This window comes from Betta splendens, chromosome 22 (assembly GCF_900634795.4).
Source record: "Betta splendens chromosome 22, fBetSpl5.4, whole genome shotgun sequence".
Taxonomy (NCBI): domain Eukaryota; kingdom Metazoa; phylum Chordata; class Actinopteri; order Anabantiformes; family Osphronemidae; genus Betta; species Betta splendens.
This window is the reverse complement of record NC_040900.2, coordinates 603790-614188: the sequence shown is the minus strand read 5'-3', so window position 1 is coordinate 614188 and position 10399 is coordinate 603790. Positions and strand designations below refer to the sequence as shown.

Below are 10399 nucleotides of genomic sequence, written 5' to 3'. Positions count from 1 at the left end.
CTGGTTCAGCCTGGTTACGGCCTGGTACAGCCTGGTACAGCCTGGTTCAGCCTGGTTCAGCCTGCTTACGGCCTGGTTCAGCCTGGTTACAGCCTGGTTCAGCATGGTTACGGCCTGGTTCAGCCTGGTTACGGCCTGGTTCAGCATGGTTCAACATGGCAGCAGTACAGCGGTTGATTAATTGCTAACAGATTAATATTCTCTGTGTGGAATTAATAATCTCTTTGTGGAATTAATTACAGGTTACAACCATCGAAGCCACTTTCTGTCTGTCTGGGTCAGGATCAACAGTAAATCAGGTCATTTGTCTAATATCTTTCAAAATGTGGTAAAAGTGGCGACACGGAAAAGTCAGTGAGGGAACGTCGCTCAGTGACGCTCGAGCTCGTTCTCCTCCTGCCCTTCTCTCCTCGCTCGCCTCTGTTTAAAACAAAGTGTTGGCTGCTGTCAATCATGTGGTAATAGCTGTTGAGGAGAGGCGGCGAGGTCGTGATGACTTCATGAAGCGTCTGCTCACGAGCTGATTGGATGAATTAGTGACCGTAATCGTTAGCGGCCGTGCTTTAGATAGACTCTTAATGTCTCTGTATTAGCACTAATGGAATGCAATTTCAGCTCTGTCTCTGCTCTCCGTCACCCCGCCCGGCCGTGATCCTGGGGGCACCGCCGGACCGTCGTCTAGGTAACTGTAATCACCCGGCCCAGTGCTGCTCCTCCTCTTCCTCCCCCCATGAAACCCTCAGTGAGACAGAGAGAAAATTAAAGATGGCTCTTAATAAGAGTCCTGGTGCTAAAAGAAAATGACCAATATTCTTCCTCAGGCTGGGAAATGATTTGAGCTACAGCCAGTTTTGTGAAGGAGCAGCGGGGGAGATTAGCTCGATTAAGGCCAAATCAGACCTGCTTCCAATTTGATGAGAGGAGGGAAGATAATAGCTCTCAGATTGGTTTCTCATGCAGCTCTGGCCTTCACTGAGGGAATTAAACCACTCTTTGTCTCTGCTCCTCTCGGGGTGACTCTGCTCTCCCACCAATCAGAGATGCTAGTTGCTAAATTAGAAGCTAATCTAACCTTTTCTTCCCACAATTACCTTCATGTCCAACTAGTCCAACTTTTCATTAGCTAAACACTTCTCAACTCACCACGGCTGCAAAAAATAGTTGTGCCTTAATACAAGGACAGAGCAAATAAACTTTACCTGTGGTTGCGGTTACCATAGCAACTATAACAATCCATTAATAAGCTACTAGTGAAACTAATGAGAGTTTAGATAAAGTGGATCTACACTATCTTTGCTTTTGGTTTAAACAACTGTGGCTAGTGAGCACATGTGCAGAGAATAAAACAACGGCACAGTTCACTAAGTATAGAACTCAGGCCTGGCACTAAAGTGCAAATTATTAATCAGCAATCTAACTTTAAGACGCAGTTCACAAAGTCCAGGCCTTCCTCTACTGTTGTTCTCTCTGACCAGCCAGGTATCGATCCCGTCACGTGTTCTCATTGATCTGCAGTAAAACCATTGTATCCACAGGTGTTGCCAGAACACATCCAACAGTCTGACCGGACTCTGGCCTGGAGGTGGGGGCGTTTCCCCAGGTTACCTGAACATCACACCACTTGTTGCTCTGACCTAGAACATACAGAGAATCGCTTGTGTAAATTAGCAGCAAGTGAAGGTGATTCAGAGCAGACTGAGATGATTAAAGGACATATTCAGAAGGTTTCTTTTTCCCTCCTTTCGTTCTCTGACACTTCAAAGGTGCTGAGGTGAAAAAATCATTTAGAAGAGAAAAGAGTGAGTGAAACGATTGGATGTGACCTTTACAGAGACACGATGAGAACATGGAGGTAGATGGAGAGGTGATCCGAGAGGAGAGGTGCCAACAGCCAGAGGAGGAGAATTAAGCGACTGTTCCAGACTCGACGCGTCCACGGCTCGGCTCACTTTACTCTGCTTTGACATTTGAATGGTGTCACATGTCTGTGTGTTGCTGTGCACGTGTGGAAAATGGCTGTTTGAGCTCAGCTGTAGAACGTTTGCGATGCATCAGGGGGTTTGATGATCACACAAAGGTCACTTCACATGACTGGCATTGGATTGCTGAGTCCATGCTGCAGCGTGAGCATCTGGCCCAAACACTGTCACAGATGTCGAGGAGGGAGCAGGGTATGTGGAGGCAAAGGAAGCTAAGGAATGTGAAAAGTACACCTGGTACGATGAAGGGAATCATTGGCAGAAACAAGAGAGGAAATGAATTATTACTATTGTTACTTTTATTATTATTAAATATACGTTTCCAGGTGCTGGAGGAGGAAGTGGAGCATGAATCGAGAACGGACCACCACTAGATCTACTGTAACGGAGGTCAGCATCCTATGATGTCACGGTGGGTGGGTGTGGTTACAGGTACGGGTGTAGTTCTGTCATCTTTGTGGTGCCAAACAACAGTAACTGATTCCAAACTGTCTAAGTGTAACTGACCCGTAGATTTGTTGCTACCAGGGCCAGTGTTTACATCAAACACACTTGTTCCTGCCTCAGCTCCCCCATCTTGTTTTCATGCTGCCTGTTTCCTTATGGTCAAACTCACACACTGAGTCTGGATTAAACGGTCTCGTGACCGGGCCGGGCTAAGCGCTGTCACATGTCAGTGGGGGGCAGTGTCCGATTGGTCAGTTCACTAAGCGAGGGCAGCTTTACTGTCATGTTTCCCCACATCAAACACCTTTTCATCCCGTTGCTTTGACAACCGTCAGCCAACAGCTGATTGGTGCTGAGCTCGGCAGGTTCAGACGGTGGGAAAAAACGTAGCTTCATTTAACTTCAGATTCCAGTGACGCACAGCTTTGAAGCTCTGAAAACATGCATTGGAATTAAATTAAACGGTTCCATCCTGCATCACATGCTGCTGATCCTGTCAACTATGGAGAACCGAAACCACCATAGTTAAATATAAAGGAAAAAGAAAATAAATGTACTAATTTTGAAATTCTGAATATACAAATAAATAAAACTTTGGAAAAAGAAATGTATAATTGATTATTTCCAGTAAAACCCTTAATTAATGTTCACATTTATTTATTTTTCTATTTTTTTAAAGAAAGATTTATGCATTTAGCTTTTATTTTTCTCTAGCGGTTTTTCATTTTCTTGTGTGTAGGCAAATGAGCCGCGCGTGTCTTAATTGTGTCACTGCACAGTCATTGCTCGCATTCCTCCTTCGACCTCGAGGCTCAGCCTCTGGTAAACTTTATCCAGTAGTTCAAAAACCACCGTGGGTATTTCTCTGCCCGTATTGTCAGATAAACTGAACAAGTTTTCCCGACTCAAATCAATTTAAAACACCATGAGGTCTGGTGTAAAACTTTTTCAATTGTCCACAAGATGCCTTGAGTTGTTTTCTATCTGCCGAAGTTCCATTGCTAATGCTAGCTAGACCATGATGCAAAACAAACGAAAATCACACAGAGGTTTTATTATTTCAGTTAAACAATTATTTTTGTTCATTTTCGGAGCCAGAGACTTAATGTTTTGTCCGTGTTTTCTTTTGCATATTTTAACACTGAAATGTCCCACACCACGTGAACACCGCAGCAGCGGCAAAAGGATTCGGCCTCATTCAACAGATAGAATCCGCTCCTGAAACGCAGCGTCCAACTCACAGACAGGGTGATACAGCTGCTTGGTTTACTCACCAGTCTCTGTACCGCCAAAGTCTTTGCTTTTACTAGTTTGCTTTGGCTCTGAACTCACGCTTGCTTATTTTCGCTCTGCTGGATGAACGGTGTAACCTTGCAAATAAAAACAGCTAATCAAACCAATCAGCAGCGCTTCTGATGTGATTGACAGAGGGTAGGAGCCAATCAGCTACACGTAAAAACGGTTTCTGGTGACGTGCTCGCAATCACAACGACATCAAAACATAAGGAACGGTTGTGTCGAACCCCGACGTTATACTTGTGGCAGCCATGTTGGACATCAGGCAGCAAACAACAATAGACAGGATGTTTAGTGCTGAGTTGAGCTCAGATTTAAGATGGCTTCAATGTTTAATCATTTTAGCTGCAAACAAGGTAGTTTCAATGCTAAACCAAGTTAGCTTCTATGTTTAAACAAGCTAGCTTCAATGCTAAAATGGGCTAGCCTTCATTCTAGAGAGGGGTTGGATTCCGTGCTAAACCAGTTAGTTAGTTAGTTTCTTTGTTAAACCAGCTTGAAAGCAGGTTTGCCTCGATATTAACCAGGCTAGCATCCATGCATGCGTTAGTTTCAGTTTTCTTATAAGTAAACCTGTGGAGACCTCAAGTTGAACTGCACTTGTTTTACAGGAGCCTTGTGGAACCGAGTGAAGCATCAGGACCTCAGAGTCTATTGTGAGTGTCGTGTAACACACAGGTGAGTCTGTGGCCAACAGGTATTTTTAGCTCGGTGTCCTTCAGGAGTCAGGACGAACTGATTCTCCTCCTAAGAGGCTGTGATTTCTTCTGATCAGGCGTCTTTTCCATCGTCTCCATCACCGACCTGTCGCTGCTCGAGGTGCTGATTTGCACTTTTATTCAAGCACCACTGGGTAAAGCAAATTTCATCGAAGTTGTTTCCTGAATAAAAGATGAAGGTGTTTATTTCGCTCTGCGGAGCGCGGCGCCGACAACTGACAGAGGCTCAGACTGAATCATGGATCCAACACAACCAGCGCTGATTTCATCCAGCACATGCTGAGATCCATGATCCGCATTTAGTAAACGCGAAGAGAAGGAAACAGTGCACATGTTCCAACCTACGTTCACAGCTCGATGGTCGACTTCCATCTTGTGAAATGACTACACACACTGGCCTTTAACTGGCCTGGTAATAATATTCCAGCAGGCCATCATCTCATCGGGGGGCAGCGCTGGTGATACTGGTGATAGTGGTGGAGGGGGGGGGGGGGTTCTATCCATCCAAATCAGCATTAATCAAGACAGCTTGGTTCATTCCTCCTCGTATCAAATCAGACAAATGATTACTGGCATTCAGGCGACGAGGGCCGTCAGCGGCGAGGGGCCGAGCTGCGCCGCAATCAAACCGCCGCTCACTTCCTGGAGATCCCACTGCAGAATCAGTGTTTTTCTTCTCTTAACTAATCGCTTAATAAAATGAAAGATGATTGACGGGCGCAAAAAAAGAGGCTTTGTGTGTTTCTACGGGAATACACGCCCTGAATGTGCACATCACAAACCTGAAGCTGAGAGTATTTAGATCAGCTCGGCCTCAAAATACTCATCATTCTTCTCCCAATCAAGCGCTGCTCCAGCAGAGATAATTTCATTTCCAGTGTGGTGTAAATAGAGCAGACTGGCCCGAACCCACAGACGAAGAGAGGATTTAATCAGTTATCAGAGGAGCAGCAGGACCTGCAGCAAGATGTTGTTTCCAGCCTGAAATACAGAGAATTGCTTGAATTTCAGACTCAGGTGTGGCTCCTAGTGTTTCAGGTTTACCAATAATGCTGTCGTCAGCACACTTCATCACATTAAACCATTTCCACAGGGTTTAATCCGAGCAGCTTGGTGTTGGGACCAGAGGACTGTGGACAGGAGAAATGGTTCGAGGAGGTGTTACTCCAGTCGTTTTCCCACGCTCCCCCCACTTCTCTGGGGGATGCTCTGCTCCCTGAGGACCAGCTAACGCAGCCTCTGCTCCCTGCAGGGCTGCAGCTCTGAGAAGTGTGGGGAGAGCTTCCTCCCAGAGCCGCCAGGCTGTCATTAAAGCAGGGGTCATTAGAGCTCAGCCGTCTCCTCCGTCGGCTTCATCATATTAAATCAAGGTTTTAAGCGAAACAACCCTAAAAGTACATGAAAGATGCAAACGCAGCGACAGAGGAGCATTCTAGGGCTGGAGCAGGAGGCTCCACAGGGAGTCCCTCACCCCCTGCGACAGTGGGAACGTTCGGTATCAGCCGACCGAGGCGGAGCGAGCTCAGGTGACAACAGATTGTGTTTCGGAATAATTGAAGGATCGGTGGATGTGCGACGGCGAATCAACAAACAACCCAGAGTTCTGTTGAGGCTGTGGGAGGGGGAACGCGGCGGGTTTGTTGTCACACGTGAGAATTGAGCTAAACCGTTGGTCTTTTGTACAACACGGGTGAAACGTGTTGCTTTTCTGTAAACATGGGGAATATCATGTGACAGGAGCCGTTACCTGCAAATATTACACACAGGAGGTATGTGAACAGGAACTACCTGGAAGGAGATGGAATCACTCAACATGTCTAAATAATCATGTCAGATAACATCAGATTAATAGAGAAAATGGATATAAATGAGAAAAGGCATTGATCTGAAAATAGTCTGTATCTGAAGCTTAGGCAGATAAAACATTTTATTTGAATTAAAAGAATTAAAACCTTTTTAAATAACCAGACTCAGTATGTGGATCCACGCTTTGAGTTTGGTAGTGACCGTCCAGGCTTTCAGACATTGCAGAGCCTAAAGTCACTGATTTTAGTGTAGACGCAGCCTAACATCAGCAGCGTTCAGGGACAGTTCAGAGTGTAGGTATGTAGACAACTGCCTCCTGAGCCTTTACCCACGTCAACGTCTGCGATGCAATCTGATGAAAAGATTAGTTACTGATAAACAACATGAAAATCTTTGTAGTAATTCCCTCTGTTTGTGCGCTTAGTCAAACTCAGGTGTGCTAATCAGCTGCAGGGGTCACACAGGTTATTTTCATGAGTGAAACTCGATGAAAACGGCGACAAACACTCAGACTTCATCTTGGACGCTTAGCGACACCGTAAACAATCCCACGACCTCGCTCGGACCCCTGAGCTATATTCCTAGAAGTTTGGCCCCTGGGGGACAACGGTGCTGCATCTGAGGCCAGCGATACCTGTTGGCCCCTCCCCTATCATCCTGATTGACAGATGGCTACACCATTAGATGAGAATGATAAGTGGCTCTCCATCAGCAGAAAGGACTTCCTCTTGACCTATGACCCCTGACCCTGACTCTTGACCCCTCTCAGAGGTCGAGCAGGCAGAAACAGCCCCCCTCTTTCTCTCCAGGCTTGTGTGTTGGTCTCTCGCCCGTCCACAGGTGCAGGTCAGGACTAAGTGATGTGGAGAGCAGCTTTTGTTCCTCTGATGCAGGAATCTGTTGAGGAGAAAGGAGAGAACGAGGGAGAATCTGTTGTTGGCAGCCTCAGAGAAAAGAGGGAGGATGAGGCAGATGCAGGAGCAGATAACGAGAGAAACGGATGAAAGACAAGCAGGAGAAGTTTGACAGCAGAGCGACTCTTTAAGGAGGTTGCAGGGGCTCTGTGGGTTGTTCAGCTGTGGTCAGGTGTAGTACATTAGCAGGATCCTACCTAACAATTATAATATGCAATAATGAAGGTTCTCCACTTAATGTTGTGCTGAAGCAATGTGCATAATTATGAACAAAACGTCCGTGTTCAGGATAAATGGTGGCTTGTGTTAAACTGTTAGTTAGTTAGTAAGAACTCAAACACTGTAGTAAACTACTGTACGTGAGCTGATTGTCGGCCAGGCAGTCCTCACCTGACTTGACCTCTGACCTTTGAGCGCTGTAGCTTGATGCTGTGCGGACTGAGATTTTTTCAGATGGAATTAGTTTCTATTGCAGTTACGGTTCTAGGCCTTTTGAACTTGGAGACTAGATCTATTTGTAAAACAGCTACAGTTCGTTTATCTGATACGTAGTCAGGTCTGAATATCCCTAAAGCGGCGTCTGCGTCGGAGAACCGGCCGGCTTCGTTTCACAGTTCACTGCAGGGGGTCTCTCTCACCTGCAGCGTTATTATTACTGTAATTATTTTTATTATTATAATTGTTGTTATTGTGCGATTTTAAAAAAGCCTGAGTACTCTCACATCAGAGCGACTCCTCAGTCCTGCAATCCAAACCTGAAGCTGCAGCCAACCCAGTCGGCCGCTCTGGACCCAAGTAATAATTATAATTATTCCGCTTGCTGCATTGTTCTCTCTCTCCTCGACTTCAGAGTGTTTGCAGTAATAGTAGCTCTGCCAGGAGTGGACCGACTCGCTCTCTTTCTGTATGAATAAGCAGTGCAGTACTCAGCACAGTGCGTGGTAAAGCTTCGCCATGATTACAGTACGCCATCAAGAAAATTAGTTGTTTCCCACACACAGCAAAGCACAGCGAGGGGTTTGCAACATAACAAGTTGCTTTTGTTTACAGCGGCTCGCTAGCTGTTTTCATTATGCCGAGACAAGCCCATAGACTCGGAGCCAGCTGCCACAAATCACACGTTCAATTATTCTGCTTTGCTTATGAGCATCCAAATATTTAGTCCACTTACCGTGAACAAAAACAGTAGTAAAGTGATTACAGCCGCCGAGGAGTCGAGTTCTCCTCCGGGAGGGAAGCTGGAGGAAGGAAGAGGGATGAGAGAGAGGGATGCAGGAGGAGGAGGGAGCAGGAGACGCGGGCTTAACGCTTGATGTTCTGTAGCAGGTCGGACCCATCACCTCACACTGCCCATGAGGTTCAGAGCATCACAGTGGACGCGAACCTGGTGCAGGCAGAACCAGATCCACACCTGAAGGGTGCAAAGGAGGGGGAGCGGCAGCAGAACCTCCCAACTGGACTGAAGGCCGAACAAGAAGCGTGACAAACGCACGGAACAAAGACAGACTAACAGACTTTAATGGGCGAAGAGAATGGGGACATCCAGAGGTCAGAGGTCACGACCTGTGTGGTCTTTGAAGAGGGGCTGTTCAGCAGAGGAACGCAGTGTTCGGGCCCAGCTCGGGCCTGGATAAAAAGACCCCAATCACCTACAGAACCGTGTTCACAAGGAATCTGCTGTTAAGTCGTATCATCCAGAACCACTTCAGAATCCCAGAGCCTCAGATCCATCACACAGACATAGAAGTAGCACGAGCTGTAATAAAACACTGGAGAATGCTGAGGATCAGACCTCGCCCTTTCCTTCCTTCCAGCTCCTGATTAAGTGAACACACCTGATCCAGATAATCAGCACCAGGTCGGAGCTGAACGGACACCTCAGACGTGTGGATGAGGGCTTTAATAGCTGGTAATGAGATTCTGTATTGATCTTCTGTGAGACGTTAAGAGGTTCACTTCTCCTCAGAGGTCAGAGGTCAACTCCAGTAGATGGGCTCGGTGTCGACACTTCACCTGCAGTAAACCCTAAGTAGAGACGTGGCAGATTCAAGACTTTTCATATCTTGTTTGTTCACTTTGTTTGTGAGTGAAAGCATGAAACCGTGAATAAAGAGCATCTGAGACGCAGAATCTGTCATTTGTCAACAAAGCAAAGGATTTGTAACCTCTGCAAAGAATCAACGACTCACACCTCACCCACACAAGCAGCAACAGACACAACAGCATGTTGGACCTGCTTCAGACCCGGCACATGACTCATCCAGAACCCACAGAGTGACAGGACCAGACGGACGACCGGAGGCCGAGCTGCCCAGACCCAGACCCAAAGCCAGGCCCAAAGCCAGACCCAGACCCAAAGCCAGGCCCAAAGCCAGGCCCAAAGCCAGACCTAGACCCAAAGCCAGGCCCAGACCCAAAGCCAGGCCCAAAGCCAGACCCAGACCCAGACCCAAAGCCAGGCCCAGACCCAGACCCAGACCTAGACCCAAAGCCAGGCCCACACCCAAAGCCAGGCCCAAAGCCAGACCCAGACCCAGACCCAAAGCCAGGCCCAAAGCCAGGCCCAGACCCAAAGCCAGGCCCAAAGCCAGGCCCAAAGCCAGGCCCAAAGCCAGACCTAGACCCAAAGCCAGGCCCAGACCCAAAGCCAGGCCCAGACCCAAAGCCAGGCCCAAAGCCAGGCCCAAAGCCAGTCCCAGACCCAAAGCCAGGCCCAAAGCCAGACCCAGACCCAAAGCCAGGCCCAAAGCCAGGCCCAGACCCAAAGCCAGGCCCAAAGCCAGGCCCAAAGCCAGACCCAGACCCAGACCCAAAGCCAGGCCCAAAGCCAGACCCAGACCCAGACCCAAAGCCAGGCCCAAAGCTAGGCCCAGACCCAAAGCCAGGCCAAAGCCAGGCCCAAAGCCAGACCCAGACCCAAAGCCAGGCCCAGACCCAAAGCCAGGCCCAAAGCCAGACCCAGACCCAGACCCAGACCCAAAGCCAGGCCCAAAGCCAGGCCCAGACCCAAAGCCAGGCCCAAAGCCAGGCCCAAAGCCAGGCCCAAAGCCAGACCTAGACCCAAAGCCAGGCCCAGACCCAAAGCCAGGCCCAGACCCAAAGCCAGGCCCAAAGCCAGGCCCAAAGCCAGTCCCAGACCCAAAGCCAGGCCCAAAGCCAGACCCAGACCCAGACCCAAAGCCAGGCCCAAAGCCAGGCCCAGACCCAAAGCCAGGCCCAAAGCCAGGCCCAAAGCCAG

General features: G+C 48.1%; 1 long non-coding RNA gene across 2 annotated transcripts; it reads left to right on the top strand.

Moving 5' to 3' along the window:
- Nucleotides 1-477: 477 nt before the first annotated feature.
- LOC114848014 (uncharacterized) lies at nt 478-6810 on the top strand. Of its 2 annotated transcripts, XR_005897260.2 has the most exons (4): nt 478-4078; nt 4334-4400; nt 4498-5458; nt 5535-6810. It is a non-coding gene; the product is annotated as an uncharacterized LOC114848014 (long non-coding RNA). The 2 variants fall into 2 exon arrangements; XR_008693758.1 differs by having other exon boundaries at nt 4334-5458.
- The last annotated feature ends 3589 nt before the right edge of the window (nt 6811-10399 follow it).